Below are 26,033 nucleotides of genomic sequence, written 5' to 3'. Positions count from 1 at the left end.
GAGATTGCAGAAAAACCAGTGCTGAGAGAAAATCTGCATCCTTAAGTGAATATGTTAGGACAGCACAAACCAATCATCCCAGCTTCCTTCTTAAGAATTAAAAAAGAAAATGCATGAAAAATATTTAAATAAAGTCAGGAAAAGGGTAATAGCAAGCATCAATAAAATGCTGGTTTCACAAAAGTACTACAGATACATATAAGCAAGGAAGAACATTTTTTAAAATATTAGCAAAATTTATAAGCCAGTAGCCAAGTTTAAGAAATGAAAACAGTGCTATTCTTTACAGGGCTCATAGAACTCTCCAAGATATTAAGGTTCTGTGAAATTCTTATGAATAAAAGTTTGACTCCAAAGAGGCAACTAACAGAATGGGAGAAAATATTCCCAAGCTATGTAACTGTTAAAGAAATGCAACAACAACAACAAAATAAACAATCCACTTAAGAAATGGTTCAAGGCTGGCACCGTGCTCAATAGGCTAATCCTCCACCTGCGGCACCGGCACACCGGGTTCTAGTCCTGGTCAGGGTGCCAGATTCTGTCCCTGTCACTTCTCTTCCAGGCCAGCTCTTTGCTGTGGCCTGGGAGTACAGTGGAGGATGGCCCAAGTCCTTGGGCCCTGCACTCACATGGGAGACCAGAAGAAGCACCTGGCTCCTGGCTTCAGATCATCGCAGTGCACCGGCCACAGCGGCCATTGGGGGGTGAACCAACAGTAAATGACGACCTTTCTATCTGTCTCCCTCTCTCTCACTGTCCACTCTGCCTGTCAAATAAATAAATAAATAGAAATGGTTCAAAGGACTCAAACAGATTTTTTATCAAAAGATGAAATTCAAATTGCCAACAAACACATGAAAAAGGATTATGTTCCCTAGCCATCAGGGAACTGAATATAAATACCACACTGAGGTTTTTACCTCACCCCAGTTAGAACAGCTTCATAGAGCAACCAAAAAACAATAAATGCTGGTGGAGATTGTGGGGGGCGTACCCTAATACACTGTTGGTGGGAATGTAAACTAGGACAGCTGTTGTGGAAAACAGTATGGAGATTCCTCATACAACAGGAAGCAGGAGGGAGGATGGCAGCATGAGTGGGAGGGTAGGGTGGGAAGTAGCACTATGCTCCTAAATCTGTATTTATGAAATACATGAAATTATTTACCTTATATAACTAGAAAATTACTTAAAAATTGACTCCAGAGTTAAAAATCTGCTATATTTTTTTGAAGTCCAATTTTCAAAAACACAAATATAAGATGAAATAGGAAAATTCCTATATAATTTAATAAGTTGAACAAATTTTTGGAAATCCAAACCAACCGATCAAGAAAAATGTTCCACAAGGAAAAATCTGGGTCCAGACTTATGGAACATTATACACTTCTAAGAGAAAAATAAATATATAAATAAATAAATAAATAAATAAATAAATAAATAAATAAATAAATAGAAAACCACTGAATTTCCCTGACTTGTTCCAAGTGGACATACACAGAAGGTTTTTGAATCTGTTTTGGGAAGCTAGTGTTACACATATGATGCAAACGAGACCAGGGTATACAATGAAAATGAAATCAAAAAGCATGTCTTTCATAAACTGAGGTACATATATGTAAGCAAAATATGATTATATGAGTTCAGTCATCTAGGAAAGCATACCAGATCAAGAACAAATGAGCTACACTAAAAATTGAAGATTTTTAGCATTCTCAAATAAATCCTATCAATCATCCAGAAAGGTGAAAAATATGAGAAATTACATGACCACTTAAATACTAAAAAGCATTTAATAAAATTCAATATCTGACAAGAAAATAAATCTACTTGTAGCAGAACAGGAAAACACAGACTTCCTTCATGTGATCAAGATAGTCTAAAATGGAGTACAGCACACTACTTAATACAGGGCCAGTGAAAGCTTTATCCTGGGAAGAGACACGGATGTGACTGTCTTCTCTCCCCATCCCTTCAACTCTGTACTGGAGGAGTGGTCATGAAATCAACAAAAAGAAACATAAACTTTAAATATCAACTTTTAAGCAATAAAACTCAATATACATGGATGACACCATTATAAGGAGAGAGAATGCACTCTAACCCCAAGCCAAATACAACTGGTAAGTGAATTTAGCAAGACTACCAGGTAGACAATCATTATAAGTCACAGCAAGAAACAGAAAACATTAAAGGACAAAAGGCAAACTAGCAAAGATGTATCTACAAGAGGAATTTAAATTATGTAATATCTTCAACATTATTCAAATGCATATTAAACACACATACAAGCACACAAAGGACATAACAGAGAAATGACTCCACAACACGGAGAAAGCAAAGACCCAGATGTCAATGAAGTGCCAGTAGGTCAGGAAATTCTATCTCACCTGAGTATGGCTTCAGATCACCAGGGCTGTGCAGGAACATGGAGGTGACCCTGCCACTGGGGAATCTGGCAGTAGAGGAGGCGGCTTCAGACCCCAGCCCAGCTCCTCACTCCCCTCACCTGGCAACACTCCCCTACACCCACTGTGCCAGGGAGCCTACTGATTGGCTACTGCTTTATGACATCATCCATGCCCACCCGCTTTGCAAACTGTCCAACCAGGCACCCCTTGGGGGAGAGGCAAACATGTACTCTCGTGAGATTGTCATGTCACAGTCTCTTCCAGGCTGCACTGGGCAAAGTGTCCCTGTGGTGGCTCAGCTTTCTCCCCTCTGCAAAGAGGGAGCTGGAGATTTGAGAAGCAGGAAATGTGGAGAGCTTAGGGCCCGGTGTCTGAGAAGGGGGAGGTGGAATGGGTGGATCCTGCTAGGACTGACTGTCCTGGTCCCTCAACTTGGACTTGCCCATGGGGAGCTCCTGAATTCTGCAGACTCCACAAGGTGAGGGCTGGGCTGGCTCCAGAATATGGGTGACATACCCTATCCCTGCACAGTGACTTAATCCACCAAGGAGGCAACAGGTGATGGCACAAGTATGCGGGTTCCTATCACTCATGTGGGAGACCAGCATGGAGTTCCTGCCCTCAACTTGGCTGAGCCCTGGCTTTGCAGACATTTGGGGAATGACCTAGTAAATGGACGATCTCTCCTTGTTCTCTGTCACTCTGCCTTTCAAATAAATAAATCTTTAAAAAGTCTAGGAAGAATTTTCTCACCAACCATCTCTTGTCCAATAGCAATGGCTGGAAGTATGTTCTGAATGAGACATTAACAAACTACCATCAAAGCCATGGGTACATGGCAGGGCTGCTTGGGGCAGACAGTTCTATAACGTTTTAGGAGGAATGCTCCCTCTGGACTAAACACTCAGAGATATGCTCTGCATCCTTCCCTCCCTGCCCTTGCAGTAACCTTCAGTAATGGCTAAATGCCCCTGCCCCAGGATACTGCTTTCAAAACTGTCTGTGGCCACAGAGAAGAGGTGGCCTGGACAGTGGTCACTGAGGAGAGAGGAAAGGCTGGGAACCTCAGGGACTCCCTTCCCTGGCCTGGAGTCCCTGCTCCTATGTCACAGGTCTGCAGCAGAGCATGCCTGTCACCTCCCTCAGCCTGCGACACCTCTATTAACATTGCCCATGACTATGTTAGACTTGGGGAGCACAATGTACTGTCCACTATCTCAAGTCAAACTCCTAGGTTTGCTACAAAGTCATCTTCTCAGTGCATCCCTCCCAGGCCGTGAGGTTGGGAAGAAAGCTCCCAGCTGGTCAGAGGCTTCTGACATGACCTGTGTTTGGTGGGGGGTGGCCTGTCCCCATCTGTGAGTGGGACCTGTTCTCTCAGCTGCAGCTCTACCAGCCCAATCCTTGGTGTCTAGAAGGATTCACCAATGAAGCCTCGGCAGTGTGTGTGTGGTGGGGGAGAGTGGTCAGGTGGCTGATGTCCCCATTAAAATGCAGTAGTGGAAACACTGTCCCCAGGCACTTCTGGGTGAGCTCTGTGCTTGCTCTGCCCTCTTCTCCAAGGACTCATCCAGGAGGTACCACTTCTCCATGGGCCCCTCTGACTTTTTCTTTTTTAAAAGATTTTAATCATTTTTTGAGAGATAGAGCCACAGACAGAGAGAGGGAGAGACAGAGAAGGAGATCTTCCATCTGCTGGTTCACTCCCCAGATGGCTGCAATGGCTGGAGCTGTGCCCATCCATAGCCAGGAACCAGGAGCTTCATCCAGGCCTCTCATGCGGGTGCTGGGGCCCAAGCACTTGGGCCATCTTCCACTGTTTTCCCAGGCTATAGCAGAGAGCCACATAGGAAGAGGGGCAGCTGGGACTTGGACTGGCACCCATATGCAATGCTGGTGCCACAGATGGAGAGTTAGCCTGCTATGCCACAGTGCCAGCCCCCTGACTTTTTCTTTAAGGGGGGTGAGGGTATGGGTAGCATAAGGCTTCAGGCTCTGCCTGTGTGCTAAGGGAAGGTAACCATAGAGGGCCAAAGGAGCTGTACCCTAGAATCCCCAGGTTCTGTGCCTGTTCCTATCTCTCTGCATCTTCTCAGGTAGTTTTCTTTTCTTTCTGGTTGTGAAACATGCGTCTGTCATCTAAAGATTGTGAGTCCTGCATTAGCTGCACACACACTTTTATCTAGGGCTGACTGGTTCTGGTGTTTTGCATTCTTCTCCTGCAGTCTCTTTGCTGCCTCAGGGAGTGCTGGCCTGTGGTCATTACAAATTTTGACTACTGGGGTCTCACCCACAGTATTAGATAAGTACATCTCTAAAGCCATTTAAAACAATTTCTGTGTTTGGAAATGAAGAAGTTGCCATTACTGATTTGACTACATGCCTGTTTAAATGACTAACTCTGGGGCCAGCGCTGTGCCGCAGTGTGTTAAAGCCCCAGCCTGCAGTGCTGGCATCCCACAGGGGTGTCAGTTCCAGTCTCAGCTGCTCCTCTTCTGATCCAGCTCTCTGCTATGTCCTGAGAAGGCAGTAGAAGATGGCCCAACTTCTTGGTCCCCTGCACCCACATGGGAGACCCAGAAGAAGCTCCTGGCTCCTGACTTCAGATGGCTGTTGCAGTCATTTGGGGAGTGAACCAGCAGAATGGAAGACTTCTCTCTCTCTCCCTCTCTCTGTAACTGTCTTTCAACTAAGTAAAATAAATCCTTAAAAAAATTAACTCCACCTTGACTTAATTATTGATTTCCCAGTTGGAAGTTAATAGAGTTTTTAGAAAGCTTTTAATAAATATAAGTTTCATAGGTACAACTTCTATAATTTAACAATTCTTAACCCCAATCCCACCTTCCCACTCCCAAACTGTCCCACCTCCTACTCCCTCTCCCATCACATTCTTCATTAAGATTCATTTTTAATTATCTTTATATACAAAAGGTCAACTCTATACTAAGACTTCAACTGTTTGCACCTACATAAACACACAAAGTATAAAGTACTGTTTGAAGACAAGTTTTACCATTAATTGCAGTAGGTTAAGCATGTGATGCTGGCATTCCACATCAGAGTACGGTTGGAGTCCCAGCTGCTCCACTTCTAATCCAGCTTCCTGTTAGTGTACCTGAGAAGGCAGAGGAAGAGGTTTCAACTGCTAGAGCCACTACCACTCATGTGGGAGACTCAGATGGAATTCTCGTCCCCAGCTTCATCCTGAGCAGACCTGGCTATTCTGGCCATTTTGGGAGTGAAACATTAAATGGAATATCTGTATCTTCTCCCTCCCAACCCTCAGTATAATCACCATTCAAATAGACTTTAAAATTGTTTTGATATTCATGTACCATTTTTGCATAATATGCATTTTCCATGAAGTTTTTGAAGACTGTTACATGTATGGATTTCAAAATTGGTTGCACAAAGAAAAGGTCCTTTAATTCAATTCTGCACAAGTTTTTCAAAACCTCTCATTTTTTTCTATTTTCTATAAATAATATATATTTGCATTTCTTGCAAAACATTGATTGTATTTCCTTCCTCATTTTGTCCCCAATGATATCATTCTAGTTTGATTTTCATTTTTTATCTGCACAACTGTATTCTGTCTTGTAATTTCTTCTCATTTCAGTCTATCCTATGTGAAGTGATTAGATCAAACTTCTTGGAGAACAGTTTTTATGTTGTTACTCTCCTGTACAAAAGTGGTTAAGAAAACAAAAAGAAATACTCATATTTCATTAAGAATAAAATACAAAATCTTTACTCAGATGATTATGGATATCATAAATCCAATGGCCTGTTAACTTTTTTTAAAAAAAGGCTTATTTATTTGAAAGGCAGAGTGACAGGGAGGGAGATAAAGGGAAGGAAGAAGGGAGGAAAGGAAGGGGAAGGGGAGAGGGAAGAAAAGGGAGAGAGAGAGAGAGAGTGAGCGTGCAACCAGGGGTTGGGGGGGTTAATCTGATGAGTCACTCACCAAATGCCCAGAACAGGTGGGATTGGGTAAGGCTGAAGCAAGGAGCCAGGAATTCCATTCAGATCTTCCACATGGGTGTTAGAGACCTAAGTACTTGGGCCATCATCTGGTGCCACCCATGCACATTAATAGGAAGCTGGGTCAGAAGCAGAAGCAGGGTTCAGTCCCAGGCATTCTGATATGTGTTGTAGGCATCCCTAGTGGGAGTTTAACCCACTGCACCATAATGCCATTACTGGAAGTTTATTTGACATTTCTTTGATATTTTATGTTTCTCTGGCATTTTGAATTGCTTTACCTACTGGTACTGTGATACAGCAGGTTACTCTCTCACCAGTGATGCTGGCATCCCATATGAGCACCCTCTTGAGTCTCGGGTGCTACATTTCCCATCCAGCTTCTGGCTAATGCATCTGGAAAGAAGCAGATGATCCACGTCATTGAGTCCCTGCCATCCACATGGGAAACCTGGATGGAGTTCCAGCTCCTGGGTTTGGCCTGACCCAGCCCCAGCCAATGTGACCATTTGGGGGGTAAGCCAGCAGATGGGAGATGGATCTCTCTCCCTCGCCCTGCATTTCAAATAAGTAAGTAAATCTTTAAGAAATAAATTTATTTTTCAATATGTTTCTCCTTAGCTTCTAGAATAGCATTCTCCCTTGGTGCTACTGCTATCTGTTGACTTGTCTTTCTCAGTCTCTTAATGGAGCACAACCCATCTCCCAAATGTTGATATCCTGTCACAGATATTTGGCCTCTTCTGTTCTCTAAGTTACAGACTCTTGAGCACCTAAATAACTCTCATGCATAACCTTGCCTATACATGCCTGAGGACTCCAAAATATCAGATTTCAGGTCTGACTTAACTTTCATTTTCAAATGACTGATGAAAAAACACATCTGGAAGACAGCATTTAGCCTTGTGGTTAAGATGTTGGTGTCCCACACTGGAGTTAATGGGTGTGATTCCCAGTTCTGGCCTCTGGGAGGCAGCAGTGTGATGGCTCAAATGATTGGGTTCCCCACTCCTCAACCACCTCTGGACATTGCGGGTATTTGAGCAGTGAACCAGAGGGTGAATACCCCTTCTCTTCCTGTCTTTTTGCCTCTCAAATTAAAACACAAAACAAAACAAAAAAACCCATGTCTATGTCTTCCAATAAAATGACTGACTTAATGGCTAAAAGCAGTTTCATTGTTAAATTCAGCAAAAATAATTCTTGGTTGTAAATGATATTTGAATAATGAATAATTGTAAATCAAATTTACATAATGGATTGGGAAGAGAGAAAGATGTGGACAATGATTTTTACATTTCACTTTGATACTTCTTTGTCATGTAACCTTAAAAAATCCATTGTGCCTAAGTTTGATGTCCTTAAAATTATGGGCTCATCTAGTTGAGGCAGTAGTATAAAGGGAAGTGGTCAGAATCTTAGAAATCATCTTATTTCTGCCCTAAAACAGTTAAGAGACATCAGCAAGTCATTTTATCTCTCTAGTTCTTTCTCCCTTGTAACATAAGAAGACCATCTTTCTATTTAAAGGATTTATTCTACACATTCCTATCTTAAGGTAAGATTCACATGACTGTGACACATTTTGTGACTGTCAAGTCTTCAATTCTACTGCATTGTTAGCAGTGTAATATCAAGCTGGCACTGAAGATGAAGTGTTAAACAACATAGGACTGCCAGGGCTTATTAGGAGCTACAAAGAATCATTTGAGTTCATGAAAATGTTTAAATTTAAAAATAGAATCACTCTATTATTGTTCAGAATCAGTATAGTTATGATTTTTTTTGTTTTAATAATTGAGTATCAGTAGCTTCATTTCTGATAGTATGTCCCTGGTATTGTATATTGTAATATTGTACAAAAGTATATATTATATATTGTAGTTATACAATATTTATAGACTAACTAAAATTATAGGTAGCAATATTTATTGCTTTTTTTCTTTTATTGGATTTTATCATAGCATATGTCAATAAACCTTTCTATTTCAGACAAATGACTAATGAGATTATCCACTGTTCAGCCTCCTGGCTTTGACCTGGCCCACTCTGCAATGCTGTAGATATTTGAGAAGTAAACCAGAGGATGAAAGATCTCTTCCTTCTCACTCTCTCTTGCTGTAACTCTGCCTTCAAATAAATAACTAAATTTGTAAAACAAAAATATTATCCACTGCAAATTGAACATAATCAGAAGGAGAAATTCAAATTGGAAAGTATAACAATTTGGTAAAAGATAAAGGCATTTGTTATATAGTAAAGAGATTATTTTGCAACCCAGAATTCTCCTAAATTGTATGGAGGAAAAGGAGCACTGGTCACTGACTCTCACACTTAGAGGTTTACTTGGCATCTCTATTTTCTGGGTTTTTAAGGCACCAATATAATTGTAAATCCAAGTTTATATCTTTAGTTATTTAGAAGGTGGTTAATCACCTTGCCACCCACCTCCAGTCACACACACACACACACACACACACACACACACACACAAACACACAGAGTCTGGTTAGGAATGCAATCAATCCATTGAGAAGTTTAATCTCCCTGGGCAACTTAATTTGATACTATAGCTATCAATTTTATGTAGCTTTGCTAATGTTACAGTAAAGCAGGACTGTTTTAAAATTTTATCATTTACAAAAGAAAACAGCCATGGTTTATACACATTACATTTATAATTTATCTAAATATTTTTGTATTTTCAAATCTTTGTATTTAAAAGTTGTTTTATTTTCAATGAGTTCACAAATATTTTTATTTAAGCACTGATATCTATCTGTCTTTAAACATTCTCTTTCCCTGTTTGTCTGGGTTGTGCAGACAGTATCCCCTCTGAGACCTCAATCTCTTAGTTCCTCAGTGATTCCTGAATCTTTGATGGTGCATTCCAGACAGGCTACTCATTCATTATTCTAATCAGCAGCCTCACTGACAGAATCAGCTATCTGATTCACTATGGACCTTCTTTGCCACAGGCTGGAGGAAGACACGTGCAGTTTTATCTTATATGACTGTCTATAGGCTATCCTGCAAGCCCTGCACTGAGAGGAGTTATGGAATGTTTTTGTTCCAAGTTGGCATACCTGATGCTATGAACTATTTCCCAATTCTTAGTTATTTCATTTCAATCTCTGGGTAATACTCATTTCATTATTTTAATTTCATTGAGTAACTAGTGAACTCATAGGAGGTAACTTTTTAAAAAAATAATTAAAAATTGTTTTCAGGAAGAGTTTGCTGCTGATGAGGGTTACATGGGTTAAAGATTGATGTGACTGATTAAGATTTCTTTTTTCATGGTTTATTGAAAATTATTTCAGGAAGCCAATCTTGCTTCTGACATTCCATCTTTTTTTTTGAACTTTTATTTAATGAATATAAATTTCCAAAGTACAGCTTATGGATTACAATGACTTCCCCCCCATAATGTCCCTCCAACCCACAACCCTCCCCTTATCCAATCCCTCTCCCCTTCCATTCACATCAAGATTCATTTTTTATTCTCTTTATATATGGAAGATCAGTTTAGCATACATTAAGTAAAGATTTCAACAGTTTGCTCCCACACAGAAACATAAAGTGAAAAATACTGTTTGAGTACTAGTTATAGCATTAAATCTCAATGTACAGCACATTAAGGACAGAGATCCTACATGAGGAGCAAGTGCACAGTTACTCCTGTTGTTGACTTAACAAATTGACACTCTTGTTTATGGCATCAGCAATCACCCTAGACTCTTGTCATGAGCTGCCAAGGCTATGGAAGCCCCATGAGTTCACTGACTCTGATCATATGTAGACAAGGCCATGGTCAAAGTGGAAGTCCTCTCCTCCCTTCAGAGAAAGGCACCTCCTTCTTTGATGACCCGTTCTTTCCACTGGGATCTCACTCACAGAGATCGTTCATTGAGGCCAGAGTGCTGTTAGGACATTTGCCATTCTATGGGTCTGCTGTGTATCTCACTTCCCATGTTGGATTATTCTCTCCCTTTTTGATTCTATCAGCTAGTATTTGCAGACACTAGTCTTGTTTATGTGATCCCTTTGGTTCTTAGTCCTATCATTATGATCAATTGTGAACAGAAATTGATCACTGGGACTAGTGAGATGGCATTGGTACATGCCACCTCGATGGGATTGAATTGGAATCCCCTGGTATGTTTCTAACTCTACCGTTTGAGGTAAGTCAGCTTGAGCATGTCCCGAATTGCACATCTCTTCCCTCTCTTATTCCCACTCTTATATTTAACAGCGATCACTTTTCAGTTAAGTTTCAGCACTTAAGAAGAATTGTGTATTGATTACAGTATTCAACCAAAAGTATTGAGTAGAACAAACAAAAAAAATACTAAGAGGGATAACATATTAAGCTGCTCATCAACAGTCAGGGTGAGGGCTGATCAAGTCACTGTTTCTCATAGTGTTCATTTCACTTTAACAGGTTTCCTTTTTGGTGCTCAGTTAGTTGTCACCTATCAAGGAGAACAAGTGGTATTTGTCCCTTTGGGATTGGCTTATTTCACTCAACATAATGTTTTCCAAATTCCTAACAGGGATCACTTTTCAGTTATAATTTAAACACCTAAGAATAATTGTGTGTTAATTACAGAGTTCAACCAATGGTACTAGAACAAAAAAAATACTAAAATGGATAAAGTATTACATTGTACATCAACCGTCAGGACAAGAGCTGATCAAGTCACTGTTTCTCATAGTGTCCATTTCCCTTCAACAAGTTTCCCCTTTGGTGCTCAGTCATTGCAGGATCACTAAATCAATCTTGTTTTAGTGTGCTACTATGCAGACTGTTCCAGGATGTGCTTCCTTGACTCAGGGTTGAGCTGAGAAGTGGAGCAGGGGAGTAACATTGTTATTATTTGACTTGGAAACCTTATGTCATTCATTAGAACAGTAGGGAGGTAGCAGCATGCATGTCATCTTTGCCAGCTAATGTGTGAAATGGGAAAAGTGTGCATACGTTTTGTTTCCTAAGCTTAGGTTAGTATTCATGGATAAATTAGAAAAAATTAGTAACGAAGCCAGGAAGTGATTAACAGTGTTTTAGTAATCCAAGAATATTTTCCTAATCAAAATAGAAATACACAGATAATCTTTGGTAAGTCCTAATATATACCATTTCTCTATGGGATAGACTCTACATTTGCTCATTTACAGAACTCTATTGGTCATCAAACTTGTGCTTCTTATTGTGCTTAACATTGGGCATGAAAAGAAAATTAAGGTCAAGTTTATATTTGTTGAGGAATTCACAGCCTGTGAAAGTATAGATGTAAACTGGAATGTAACATGGCAGTGGGTGGATTTTTCCTTCTGCCTCACCACTTTATATCAAGGTGACAAAGACCCACATCCTTGTGGAGTGCAAGGCTTGCCTTTCTGGGCCATTGCAGAGATTTCCAGTGGAGCACATTGACGCAGAGCTATGCTGGACAACTGCAAGCCCATACACAAGTGATGAGCTGAAGGGCTAACTTTCCTTCTCAATCAGAGTGATGGGTGGTATGTTCTGGAGTTGAAGGAAGGTCTGAGGACTGGGGTCCTCAGGGCAACAGCCTTGAATTGTGATGGACGGCTCCCATCCCTCTTAAAGGCATCCCTCTGGGAGGCCAGCACTCCAGCATAGCAGGTTAAGGCATGGCCTGCAGTGCTGGCATTCCATATGGGCACTGGTTTGAGTCTTGACTGCTCCACTGCCAATCCAGCTCCCTGTTAATGAGCCTGGGAGGCAGCAGAGGATGGCCCCATTCCCTGAGTTCCTGCACTCATGTGGGAGACCTGGAAAAATCTCCTGGCCTCAGCCTAGCCTAGCCCTGGTCATTGCAGCCTTTTGGAAAGTGACCAATTAGATGGAAGATCTCTCTCTCTCTTCTCTCTCTCTCTCTCCTATCTCTCTCTGTCTCCTTTGTCTCTGTACTTATGCCTTCTAAATGAATAAATGAATCTTTACAAAAAGCCACCACCCTGTCTCTGGTTATAGTTTCCCTTCTCCAAGTTGCCTTGCTGAGGTTGGAAGTTAGAAGAGCTAATGTGTGCTCTAAAGAAAGGGCTGAACCAATCATTTACTCTTGAATATAATTATGTGTTGCTTCCTTTGGATCTTCTTTAAATTTTTTTCTCTTAGATAGTAGTCCTGAGCCATAGGCTACTATGACTATCAGATGATTCAGATATGCTGAAATGCATAAATGAAAATGCAGGATTGAAAAAGAAACCAATTTGTTGAAATATGGTAATCAAAATATTAAAAAGAAAAAAAGGGTAGAGAAGATGTTCACTTCCTGGGAGATAGAATACACACACTTTTCCCTATTTCTTCCCTTTGAATACAACTAAAACGTTTGTACGTTATGGAGGAAACAAACATAAAAAGTCTGAAATGTAGGAGCTGGCATTGTGTTATAGTGGGTTAAGCTGCCTCCTGCAATGCTGGCATCCCATCTGGAAACTAGTTGGTGTTCCAGCTGCTTCTTATCCAGTTCCCTACCAATGTGCCTGGGAGAGCAGCAGAGGATGGTTAAAATGCTTGGGTCCCCACCACATACAAGGGAGACGTTGAAGATGTTTCCATCTCCTGGCTTCAGTCTGGCCCATCCCTGAGTGTTGTGGCCATTTGGAGAGTGACCCAATGGATGGAAGATCTCTCTCTTCCTCTTTCTGTAACCATTTTTCAAATTAAAAAATAAATCTTAAAAAAAAAGATGAAATGTAGAAAGACGTAGGACAAACAACCGGAGACTAGACCCAAGGAATGAGATGAGATGGTGGAAAGTTCTCTAGCTTGTCCTTTTGCCTAATATATGTCACACTTGGGCCCCAACAACTGGTAACCCAGAAGTGCCAGGAGAAAGACAAAAAATGTCCCAACAAAAGCTCTGTTTCCTAAGCCAAATGATCAGGAAAGGAGCAGCCTCACAAGACAGATCTGCTTAGGGTTGTCTCTCCCTGTTGGGTGTCAACATAAGCCAGCACAGAACCTGGACTTATCTCCAATCTGAGAACAAAGCAGGACTGCTTCTATAGAAAAAGCACATCCCAAACCAGCTGCAGCATGTTTGGCAAAATAGGATGTAGGTTCTCATCATAATTACTCACTCAGACTCAGAAAAGCACTTGTCATACCGAGAACCAGGCAAATCTCAACTTGCATGAACCCAATAAGTAGATACCAACAATGAGAAAGCAGAGATGTTAGAATTATCTGACAGGGCTTAAGGCAACAATTATACATTTGACTTTGACTGCCTATATTTGCAAAAGAAATGATTGTCTTTATAAAGCAAAACAAATTCAAGAATCAGCAAAAATAAAATCCTGAAACCAATAAATCCAATGAGGTCTTAGAGTTCAAGATAAACAAGCAAATTCAGTAGTATTTGTATAAAATAGCAATGAATTACAGGCAACAAAATGAAAACTCTAATGCAACTGTAACCACTCAAATGAAGGAAAGAGTCAACATTATGGCATAGTGGGTTAAGTTGCTGTGGGTGGTACTGACATCTCATGTGGTCAATGGTTTGGCTCCCAGCTGCTCTACTTCCAATCTAGCTCCCTAATATGTCTTGGAAAGCAGAAGATGGCCCAAGTCCCTGGGTCCTTGCACCCATGTGGGAGACCCAGATGAAGCTATTGTCTCCTAGTGTCCTTCAACCCAGCCCAGCCCTGGTGGATGTGACCATTTGGAATAAGGAAGAGGGAGATAGGGAAGAAAGGGAGGATGAGATGTATCACTATGTTCTTAAGATTGTATATATGAAATACATCAAATCTGTTCCCGTTACATATATAAATTCTAAAAAGAAATAAACCAATGACTCCTAATTTTAAAATATCACATATTATATTTTGGTTAGATTGTTTTTATAGGCAAAAATTGTTCTGGAACTAAGAGAAAGTTGTGACCCAGCTAAAATAACTTTCACATTTATCCTATTCAAAGAGGATTTGTTATTAAAAGGCAGAGCCTGTAGTTTATTCAGTCAATACAAATTCATGGAGCATATAGAATGTGCCTTCCCAGGCGATCAAGTCTCCCATTTGCCTCATCACTTAGTTTGTTTTTCTTGCAAGCATTTGTCATAATCTAGAACTACCTTGTTGCTTTATTAGGTAACTTGTTCTTGACATTTGAACCCACAAGATTGTACATTCCACATGGGTAGGAATTTCTTTTATTCCTCTGGGTGTCAGTAGGGCCTTGTTTGAGTAGGCAGTCGATGAGTATATTTTGAATGCGAGCTTGGGCCAGAGATTAATGAACTATTGTGCCTTAAGAAGATGAGCTGGATCTTGAAGAATGGATCAGATAAGGGAAGATTAAAGGAAAGGGGAACAATCCAGACAGAAGGTCATCAAGAGTAAAATCCTAATGGCTTTTATAGCAGTATTTGCTGCCCTCCCAATTAGAATAAACAGCAAAAACATTGAAGCTATGATTTTATATTAGATATTTTTGGGGAAAAAATAAAGTTGTCAGGGTAGGGACAGACTCTAAGAAACATCCAAAGCCAGACAGGATTTTGGAGCTGGAAGTGTTTTTAGGGATCCAGTCAGCTCCCTTAGAGTGAAGTAACTGAGGAACTAAGGGGTGATAGTCACCTGGTTAACCAGAAAGTTAATTCTGTACGATTAGAATCTTATTCATTAACTTAAATCCAGTGCTCTAAGGTAATTCAGAAATATTTTAATAGAGAATAATATATGGTAAAATGGTGTTTATGGAAAGAAATCTGGGGCTGGTGCTGTGGTGTAGTGGGGAAAGCTACCACCTGCAGTGCTGGAATCCCATGTGGGCACCAGTTTGAGTTCTAGTTGCTCCACTTCCAATACAGCTTTTTTCTATGGCCTGGGAAAGCAGTAGGAGATGGCTCAAGGGCTTGGGCCCCTGCACCTGTGTGTGAGACCTGGAAGAAGCTTCTGGCTCCTGGCTTTAGATAGGCTCAGCTCCAGCCATTGCAGCCAACTGGGGAGAGAACCAGCAGATGGAAGACCTCTCTCTCTCTCTCTCTCTCTCCCTCCCTCTTTCTGCCTTTCTTTCTCTGTGAACCCTGACCTTCAAATAAATAAATAAATCTTAAAAAAAGAAATCTGGCTCCATATTTAAGGCAAATTGGAAGAGAATCTAATTCGAGGGAACACACAAACACTAGGAAGTAAAACTGGCATGACACAAATGAAGCCTTGATGAGGTGGTGAATATATGAAGGGGAAAGAACAAATTCACATTGGAGTGTAAACAAGCAGAACAAAATCAATGCTACTGTTTCAATGGCTCTTCTGGAGAAAATAGCTCTTGGCCTGAGGATATTTTTGTTCAGTCCCACCTAGAATATTTACATGATTTGTTTTCAGTTACATGTTTTTTAAAAGATTCATTTTGTTATATGAAAGGCAGAGTTACTGAGAGGCAGATTCAGAGAGACAGAGAACAACAGAGGACTTCTACCCACTGGTTCACTCCCAAAAATGGCCACAATGGCCAGAACTGGGCTGATCCAAATCCAGGAGGCAGGAGCTTATTCCAGGTCTCCTTCCTTTGGAGCAGGGGCCCAAGGACTTGGGCCATCTTCTACTGCTTTCTCAGGCCATAGCAGAGAGCTGAATCAGAAGCAGAGCAGCTGGGTCTCAAACTGGTGCCCATATGGGATGCCAGCACTGCAGGTGGTGGCTTTTCTTGCTATGCCACAGCACTGGCCCCTTCAGTTACATTTTGAGAATACATTTTTGATTGGATTATATATTTGAAATGCAGAAAAACAGAGAGAGGAGAAAGAGAGACAGAAAGGGAGAGGGAGAGAGAGGTGTTCTATCTGCTGGTTCACTTCTTCAAATGACCATACTGGCTGGGATTGGGCCAAGTCAAAGCCAGGAGCCAGAAGCTTCTTCAAGGTTTCCTATGTGGGTGCAGGGGCCCAAGCACTTGGGCCATCCTCTACTGTTTTCCCAGGGATATTGGCAGGAAGCTAGATTGGAAGTGGGGTAGCTAGGACGTGAACTTGTGCTCATATGGGATGCCGGTGCTGCAGGTGGTGGCTTAACCAGCTACTGCACAGTACTGGCCCCAAGGGCATGCAGTTTCAGTTAAGAGTTTTTGGGGGTTGGCACTGTGGCATAGCATGTAAAGCTGCCACCTGCAGTTCCAGCATCCCATATGGGCTCCGACTCCAGTCCCAGCTGTTCACTTCCAAATCATCTCTCTACTACAGTTACCTGGAAGAAACCCCAGGCTCTTGGTTTCAGATTGAGCCCAGCTCCAGTCATTGAGTGCACTAGCAGATGGAGGATCTCTCTCTCTCTGCCCCACCTCTGTATAACTCTTTCTTTCAAATAAATCTTAAGGAGTCCATGCATCATTCAGCCAATCAATAAATTGACGATATCATCAGTGAGCAATGGGTCCTGATTATCTTGCAAGACATAATAATAATTTAATATTATATTATATAATTATATAATATTATAAAATACTTCCATGAATTATTTTTGTAAACTTTTATTGAGATGGGTTATCTCCAAATATTGTATGGTCTGGTCATGAGCCAAAAATCAGACCTTTGCTTAATGCCATTTCCTCAGATTATAGTGCATTTCTTACTCCAGGTGATTCCTCTTTTTATCTGTAAGGCCAAGAAAAGGCTCTTTTGAGTTGTTACAGTCACCTTGAATGACTGCAAACTTTACCTTAACTAAGATGTTAAAAATCAGGTTAAATTTGTGTGGTTGGGCCAGCACTGCTGCACAGTGGATTAATTCTCTGCCTGTGGTGCCAGCATCCCATATGGGCACAGGTTCTAGTCCTGGATGCTCCTCTTCCAATCCAGCTTACTGCTATGGCATGAGAGAGCAGTGGAATATGGCCCAAGTGCTTGGGCCCTGCAAGACCCAGAAGATGCTCCTGGCTTCTGGCTTCTGGCTTCTGGCTTCAGATCAGCTCAGCTCTGGCTGTTGTGGCCATTTGGAGAGTGAACCAGCAGATGGAGGACCTTTCTCTCTGGCTCTCCCTCTCACTGTCTGTAACTCTACCTCTTAAATAAATGGATAAAATCTTTTAAAAAAGGGAAAAAACATTGTAGTCACCATGTAGTAAATTACTTTCTTATGCTGTCAAAAAGCATCTAAGCCAGAATTGAGGAATCTGTACATGTCAAAGCTTACTGATTCAATGGCAGGGATGCTCTATAACATCAGACTAACTCCTTTAGCTGCAATTTTGGGCTTACATTGGAAAACAAAGTTAGAAATACTGTGACACCTGGCACAGGGTAGGCACCTCCCTGTCCCACACCACCCAAATATATATTGTACACTTTCATCTATGATACCTGTCATGTCCCAGAAATTCACTACTGTTTCTCTTCTCTCCAACACAATGATAGAAATTTGAACCATGAATAGTAAAATATTGTGGTTGGATAATAGCACCCGTACAAGAGACATGCTCCAGTGAAAATTTTGGGGATTGTTTCAAGTGATGTCATGACAGATAACATAAACTGTTCTATTTGTTTTTTTCAGAGTGCCTGTATGAAATTACTCTATGTTAAAACATTTCTGTTTCAAACAGAGTGACAAAACATTACCAAAATGAAGAAATTGACAGGAACATTATATAGTGTATATTTGCAGGGTTATGTGGTTTCTCATATTAAATCTATTTCAGCTTATTCCATACTAGAGAACACTGGGAAACACTACCTGAGAAAATGTGCTTTTAGCAGCCCTGAAAGTCCAAACTCTAGTTTCTGTTATCATCTGACTTCTCCTTCCATGAAAGCCCAAAAGTCATAATGTGACGAGCATGAGGTTTTTTTTTTAACAAAAGGAAGATGTCTTGCAGATATTCTCAGACATTTGAGTCCATGCGCTCTTAATATCTTGTCCTTATTTCCCTGTTCATTAGTAGATATTGCTTGCTTCACCAAAGTCTATCTGCAAGATCATTAAACACTCATACATTCAACAGTGATTTGCACTGCTTCCATTGTAGCAGGTACCATGCTCAGTGGTGTGATGCAGCAGTGGGCAGGAAAAAGTTCAAGTCCTGGCAGCCACAGTCTAGTGGGGACAGACATCACATTATCAAATGATCATGGAAGTTAATGGGAACATGTGACTCCAGAGAACACAGTGCTATGAGAACATCTGAAAGGGAATCCATCTCAATAGATCAAGGATGCTGTCCCTGAGGAGTGGCCACTGCAATGATTTGTGAGTGGTGAGAAAGAACTAAAACTGCACTGCATGCAGAGGAGCCAGTATATCAAGGGCCCTAAAGGTCAGTGGGCAGACAATGCCATGGCTGAGAAATAACTCTTAAGACCAGTCCCATTTACAATGCTTACAAAAAATACCTTGGAATAAATTTAAGCAAGGCAGTGAAAGCATTAATATGAAAATTACAAAACATTAAAGAAAGAAGTAGAATAAATAAAATGGAAGAGTCTTCCATTTTCATGGATTAGAAGAATCAACATCATCAAAACACCCATGCTACCAAAAGCAATTCACAGATTTAATGCCATGCTAATCAAATTACCAGTAATATTCTTCTCAGCTCTAGAAAAAATGATTCCATAAAAATAAAAAATGATTCCATAAAATAAAAAATGATCCCATAAAAATGATTCCATAACAACACAGGAGACCTTGAATAGCTAAAGAGATATTATACAACAAAAACTAAGCTGGAGGCATCACAATACTTGATTTCAAGCCATGCTACAGGTCAGTTATGATCAAAACAGCCTGATATTGGCATAAAAACAGATGTGTAGACCAATGGAACAGAAGATAAACTCCAAAAGTCAATCCACACACCTACAACCAACTTATCTTTGACAAAAGAGCTACAATGAAAACCTAGAACAAAGAGAGTCTCTTAAAAAATGTGCTGGATAAACTGGATCTCCACATGTAGAAGTATGAAACTAGACCCCTACCTTATACCTTACCCAAAAATCCACTCAAAATGGGTCAAAGACCTGAAGCTATGACCCAATACTGTCAAATTCTTAGAGAATATTGGGGAAACTCTGGTTGACATTGACATAGATAAAGATTCTTGGAAAGACCCCAGAAACACAGGCAATCAAATCAATATTGACAAATGAGATTATATTAATCTGAGAAGCTTCTGCACTGCAAAAGAAACACTCAGCAAAGTGAAGGGGGCAACTGACAGAATGGGAAGAAATATTTGCAAACTATGCAACTAATAAAGGGTTAATATCCAGAATCTATAAAGTGCTCAAGAAATTCAATAACAACAAAAAAATCCAGTTAAGAAATGAACAAAGGACTTTTCAGACATTTGTCAAGAGAGGAAATTCAAATGGCCAACAGATATTTGAAAACATGCTCAGGATCACTAACCATCAGGGAAATGCAAATCAAAACCACAGTGATATTTTACCTCAACAGGCTCTCGTACAGAAATTAAACAACAAGTGTTGGGAAGGATGTGGTGAGAAAGGTGCCCTAATGCACAGCTGGTGAGAATTTAAGCTGGTACAACCACTATGGAAGACAATATGGAAATACCTCAGAAATCTGAATATATACCAATCATATGATACACCATCACACTTCCAGAATTTACCCAAACAAAAATAAATCAGCCTATGAAAAACTTATCTGTTCTACCATGTTCACTGCAGCACAATTCACAAGAGCTAAGATATGGAATCAATCAAGTTCTCCATCAACTGGTGACTGGATAAAGAAATTATGATATATATGGTATATATGGTATATATAGTGTATGTGTATATATATATATACATATACATATATATATATATATATATATATATATATATATACACATACACACACACACACACACACACTATGGATTACTAATAACCTGTAAAAAATATGTCTTTTTGCAACAAAATGGATGCAACCGGAAACCATTATACTTAGTCAAATAAGTCAGTCTTAAAAACACAGATACTATGTTTTCCCTGATCTGAGGTAACTTATAGAGTACCTGAAATGTAATGCATTGGAGTGAAGTGAACATTTTGAGAATCAATAATTATTACAGCCCGTCTCTTTCACTGAGGAACAGTTTTTTTTTTTTTTTCATACTATTTGTTGAACTCCTTTACTTAGTGTAGGATTAACTGAATGATCATTAAATAAACTGAAATTAGCTTTTTGTAAAAAATTAAGAGAGGGAATGGCAAAGGGAGAAGGAAGAAGAATTGGAGAATGGGCGGGAGGGAGGGGGGAGTGGGAGGTATCATTATGTTCCAAAACCTATACATATGAAATACATGAAAGTTACATAACTTACATAAAATTTTAACAAATCTTAAAGACAAAGATGCCAGTAGGCAAAATGCTTAAGTACAAAGACAAATACTTATGTTTGCTGTTGATGCAAAAAAAAAAGTCCACAGGGGAATGACAAATTCTCTCAGAACTAAGCATCTTGTAAACATATGCAATGGAAAAGCAGACTCAAGCTCAACCAAGAACACAGCCACTGTGCTGTTTAAGGCTAATTTGTCTTCCCCACTTGGAGTCAATATGCTAAAAAATAAGGAGTTAAAAAGATGTTCTAGGCTCCCATGACTGTTGAGTCTATTTCTCCTCTTGTGAGCTGCTCATTTGTTGTGGGGACACAATCTTTCTAGACTCTTGCAATATTTGCAGTAGATCAAATTCAAGGTTAACTCACATTTGCTGGCCCACAGCTCCTCAAATCCTTCTGACCACAGCAGTGCTTCCTCTGGGGGAGGCCTGCAAGAGAAGTTCTGCAATTAAGAGGGCACATATCAGGTTCCCTTTCCAGCTCAGCTGTTCAGGTTTGTGAGCACAGGATTCTCAATTTAATTAATGAAAGTTTATTGTTTGCTTTTCTTGCTGGTTTTGGGCTTCCCAGGAGTGGAAGAATTTTTGCAATAAATAACTCAATCATGTCTTTTAATCTTAAAAAAAATCACTAAGCAAACAGGTTTGAAAGCACAACTACAGCTGAATATATTTTTATCCAATAAAGCTGTCTAGTAGCTACAGACAAACCAAATGAGACAAAAACAAGTAGCAATCTTATTGACCTAATATTTAAACTTAGCATCGAATTACTGAAGTTTCCACAGTTCCTCAGACTGTAACTACTAATGTTGAGTAAAGGTCAGAACTACCTTAAAATCACAAAGATATCATTTTTTAAAGATTTATTTGTTTATTTCAAAGTCAGAAGCACACAGAGAGAGGAGAGGAAGAGAGAGAGGGAGAGATCTTCCATCCACTGGTTCACTCCCAATTGGCTGCAATAGGTGGAGCTGTGCTGATCCAAAGCAAGGAGCTTCTTCCAGGTTTCCTACATGGGTACAGGGACCCAAGGACTTGGGCCCTCTACTACTGCTTTCCCAGGCCATAGCAGAGAGCTGGATTGGAAGAGGAACAGCCAGGACTTGAACCCACACCATATGGGAATGCACCACTGCAGGCAGTGGCTTTACCTGTTACACCACAGCACCAGCCCCATCACAAAGATATCTTAACATATTGTACAGTCCAAACAGCAGATGATGGGACCTGGCACCATGAATTAAGCCACCCACCCCATATTGGCAATGGGTTGAATCCAGGCTGCTCCACTTTCAATTCAGTTCCCTGCTAATGCAGTTGGGAAAGCAGTGGTGGATGCCCCAAGTCCTTGGATCCCTAAGCCCTAGTCCAAGACCCAGAAGAAGCTCCTGTCTCAGCCTCACCCAGCCCCTGGTCCTTGTGGCCATTTAGGGGAGTGAACCAGAGGTTGGAAGACTTCCCTTGTTCTGCCTCTCCCTCTCTGTAACTCTGACTTTCAAATAAACCTTAAAAAAAAAAAGCTATTTCTGGCCCACAAACAGTGGCAGTTTCTTTGCAAGGTTAATTGCTTTGCACCTTTGGTCCTGGATGCACCAGAGACCATGCATAGGGAGTGATGAGTGATGACTGGCCCCAGCCTCGCACCCCTCTGACCCACAACACTCCTTTGAGGAAGACACTGCAGAACTATGATTTGTTCCACAGTCATGACTGTGTGAGAACGGCTTTATCATGAAAAAGTGAGAAAGGACTCAAAAGGAAGTCTTCAGCCAGCAAAAGCATGTCCCCTGATATGAGCAGGCATACAAGATTAAGTTAATCAGATTCATGAGCTGGAAAACTATGCCTCCAACCCCTATGTATTCCACCTGTATTCCCAACTTGCCAAGCAGACAACTAATTACACCCCTTTGGGGAGTGCATAGAAAGCATGGAGCCCTCTGGCCTGCCCTTGCCCTCCCAAGCCTCCAGGCACACAGCTTTTTAGCAGCCCCTCCGCTGTCTGCCCACACCACGTGGTTTTGTGGTCATTCCTGCCTGCACAGTTTTTCCTCTCCCCGTGGCTCTGGACTGTGAAGGCTTGTACATGGCCCTTGTTCACCCCACGTCTCTTGGTGTGGGGCCTTCTGGCTGCCTCTGGAGCCTCCTGGCTTGCCCCGCCGCTGCTCTCCTGCCCACATGCTCTCTCTCCTTTGCAGCCTCTGGTCTACTCCCTGGAAAAGCCTGGTGTGCCACAGCCGCTTTCAATTTCTGACCCCCTTCCTCTTGGTAAATCCCTCACCTTCCTGTGTATTTCTCTCACACTGTAAATGCTAGACTGTACCATGTTTTCTCATTTACAGAAACCCAATATTTAGAATTCTTATCTAAATAGACAAGGACCCTCAATATATCAATCTTGATTTTAAAATAAACGATGTCCCGCCCACCCCTTCCCCCCAGCAGCAGCACAGGATGATTAAGAGCACAGCGTGGCCAGGGTTCCTGGGATGAAATGGTTCTCAGCCACACACAAGGCCGCTCCACCTGCCTCCTTGCAAGCCCTCCCCGAGTGTCCACACTCACAAAGCGAGCACAGCCCTCATAGATACAATTTCCCGGAGTAAATTCGTATTGTGCACTTGGCTTTTCTGCAGACGTTCAGGTTACAGGATATCCCAAAGGGCCGCGTGTGTAGCAAGCCGCATGTACTCACGAGGACCAGTTCATCTTCTCCAGCTTTTTCACACTCTTGGTGTCATGCGGTACCAGTCCCCGCACACACAGACTACTAACCCGCAGCCCTCAGCGGGCCGCAGCCTTTACAGCCTGCCGGCGTGGAGGCGGGTCTCTCGGGGCCAGCCCCGCCCTTCTAGAGTGATGATTGGCTGAAGGCCTACGGCAGGGGCAGAGCCTGAGCCGGTGCTGGGCACTGAAGCCCACTAACTGGCTGGAAGCCAGGGAGCTGTTGACGTCTGAGCTACCGCTTAGAGCGCCATCTGGCGAGATGCCACAACCTGCAGGCCTGCAGAAGGCGATGAATTTTTCCAGGCCACAGAGCTATGGCGCAGGCTGGCTCAGGCCCTCCTTTCCCCCAGCCTGGGGAATCTCTGCCCCCTAGCTGAGCGGATTTCTGGAAAGCACAACTGTGCCTCTGCTTCCCTCCTTAGTGAGCGGGTGAACCAGGAACTCTGCAACACGGGGCCGGGTAGTCTTCAGCAGCAGGAGACAGTGACTGTCTGAAGGTAACACCTGAGGTGGGCCTGCTTTTGGGTGGGCTCTGGGTGGGCGTCTGTGCTCCTGGGCCTGTGGGGCTACTCATCGCCTCCTGGCAGCACTGGGAGCTGGCGTCCTGGTGGCGAGGAAGGGTGAGTGAGGCGCAGTGAGCTCCGAACTTGGGCGTACTGAGGTCTTTGGAGTCTAGCAGTGCAAAGAGACAAGCTCGCCTCCTGAGTCACTGCTGGCCAACTTAGAACTCACCAGAACCTTTAATTAACAAAAACAACGTATATAGTGGTGCGGTGGGGTGGGAGCACTTTACTTGAATGAGCTGCATTTGTGAATTTTTCAGAAACCACCACCCCCTCCCTACTCCTGCAGCCTTAAAATGATTGGTAAGTGGGGCATCACTGTGTCCTAGCGAGTAAAGCCGCTGCTTGCAGTGCTGACATCCCATATGGGAACTGGTTCAAGTCCCGGTTGCTCCGCTTCCAATCCAGCACTCTGCTACAGCCTGGGGAAGCTGTAGAAGATGGCCCAAATCCTTCAGCCCCTGCACCCGCATGGGAGGCCCAGAAGAAGATCCTGGCTCCTGGTTTCAGATGGGCACAGCTCCAGGCCTTGCAGCCATTTGGGAGTGAACCGGTGGCTAGAAGACCTTTCTGTCTGTCCCTCTCTCTATGTGTAACATTACTTTTCAAATAAATAAATCTTTTTTAAAAAGTTGTATCTAATGTTGTGAACTAACTGTGCATACACAATTAGTTAAGCAAGAAGAATAACAAAAAATAATAAGGAAGAGGAGAATGAGGAGGGGAATGCTGAGATAATGTAGTACAATAAGAGAATGAAAATGTTTCAGGGCTGGAGCCATGGGATATTGGCTAAAGCCACCTCCAGCAGTTCCAGCACCCCATATGGGCATCACTTCTAGTCCCGGCTGCTCTTCTTTCAATCAAGCTCCCTGTCATGTCCTGGGAAAGCAGTAGAAGGTGGCCCAGCTCCTAGGTCCCCTGCACCCATGTGTGAGACCCAGAAGAAGCTCCTGGCTCCTGGCTTCAGATTTGCATAGCTCTGGGTGTTGTGGCCATTTGGGAAGTAAATCAGTGGATGGAAGATTCTCTCTGTCTCTGTCTCTCTGTCTCTCTGTCTCTCTGTCTCTCTCTCTCTCTCTCTCTCTCTCTGCCACTGCCTCTGCCTCTGCCTCTGCCTCTCTGTAACTCTGCCTTTCAGGTAAATAAAAAAAAATCTTAAAAAAAAGAAAAAGAAAGAAAATGGTCCAAGGAGAAGAAAGTAGCAAAACAGCTGAATGCTGTTGCGAGTTTAAGATAAAGGCAGGGAAGTGACATTGACTTAGACAAGATTGAAGTTTTTGGCGATATTGCTTAGCACAGCTTCTATGAAATGATGAGGATAAAGTCCAGTTAGAGTAGACTGATGAGATGAGAGGATAAAAAGTGAGGGAATGAAAGAATGACTGTAGAAAGCACTTTAGGGAAAGAAAGGAGAGAATTGAAGTTGTAACTCTAAAGGAGGTGTGATCAAGGAAACAGCTTTTTCTCTTCCCTCCCTCCTCCCCCTCTCCTTTTTCCTCCTTCCCTTCCTTTTTTCCTTCTTTCCTTCCTTCTTTTCTGCATAAATACTTAATAGAGAGGGGAATTTTGTGCAGAAGTAGTTGAGGGTGTCATCCAAAACCCAAGTGAGAAGCCTATAGAATCAGGAACACATCATCTGTTGAAAGAGGAGAGAGAAGGTAGAATTTATATGTGGGGAAGGTGTCTTGCATGGTAGGAATATTAGAGTTCCCAACTCATTCATTATACTTGCTCAATGAAGTATGAGCCAGGTCATCAGTAGACAGTAAGGGACAGTCAGGGGTGATACAAATTTGAGGAGGAAAAGGGTTTGGAAAAGTAACATGGATAGTGGAGAAACCAATGTCCTTGGGAAGTATAGTGTAATACTCACCAGTGTTGAGTGCCCATTTGAATCTGAGATTACAAATAAAAATGGGTTCATTTCTCCTGACTCAGCTTCCCACCATTGGCATTCCGAGCTGCTGCCACTGCTGCCCTTACCACCACAGCC

General features: G+C 41.8%; 1 long non-coding RNA gene across 3 annotated transcripts; it reads right to left on the bottom strand.

Moving 5' to 3' along the window:
* Positions 1-1,529: 1,529 nt before the first annotated feature.
* LOC149119491 (uncharacterized) lies at positions 1,530-21,199 on the bottom strand. Of its 3 annotated transcripts, none has more exons than XR_016228637.1 (4): positions 21,112-21,199; positions 5,431-5,532; positions 2,394-2,458; positions 1,530-1,988 (listed from the first exon to the last, which is right to left on the bottom strand). It is a non-coding gene; the product is annotated as an uncharacterized LOC149119491 (long non-coding RNA). The 3 variants fall into 3 exon arrangements; XR_016228638.1 differs by having other exon boundaries at positions 1,530-1,983; XR_016228639.1 differs by lacking the exon at positions 2,394-2,458.
* Between the last annotated feature and the right edge of the window lie 4,834 nt (positions 21,200-26,033).

This window comes from Oryctolagus cuniculus, chromosome Y, assembly GCF_051225735.1.
Source record: "Oryctolagus cuniculus isolate XC-2025 breed Fujian yellow rabbit chromosome Y, ASM5122573v1, whole genome shotgun sequence".
In the NCBI taxonomy this organism is placed as follows: domain Eukaryota; kingdom Metazoa; phylum Chordata; class Mammalia; order Lagomorpha; family Leporidae; genus Oryctolagus; species Oryctolagus cuniculus.
This window is presented reverse-complemented; position numbering and strand designations above follow the sequence as displayed.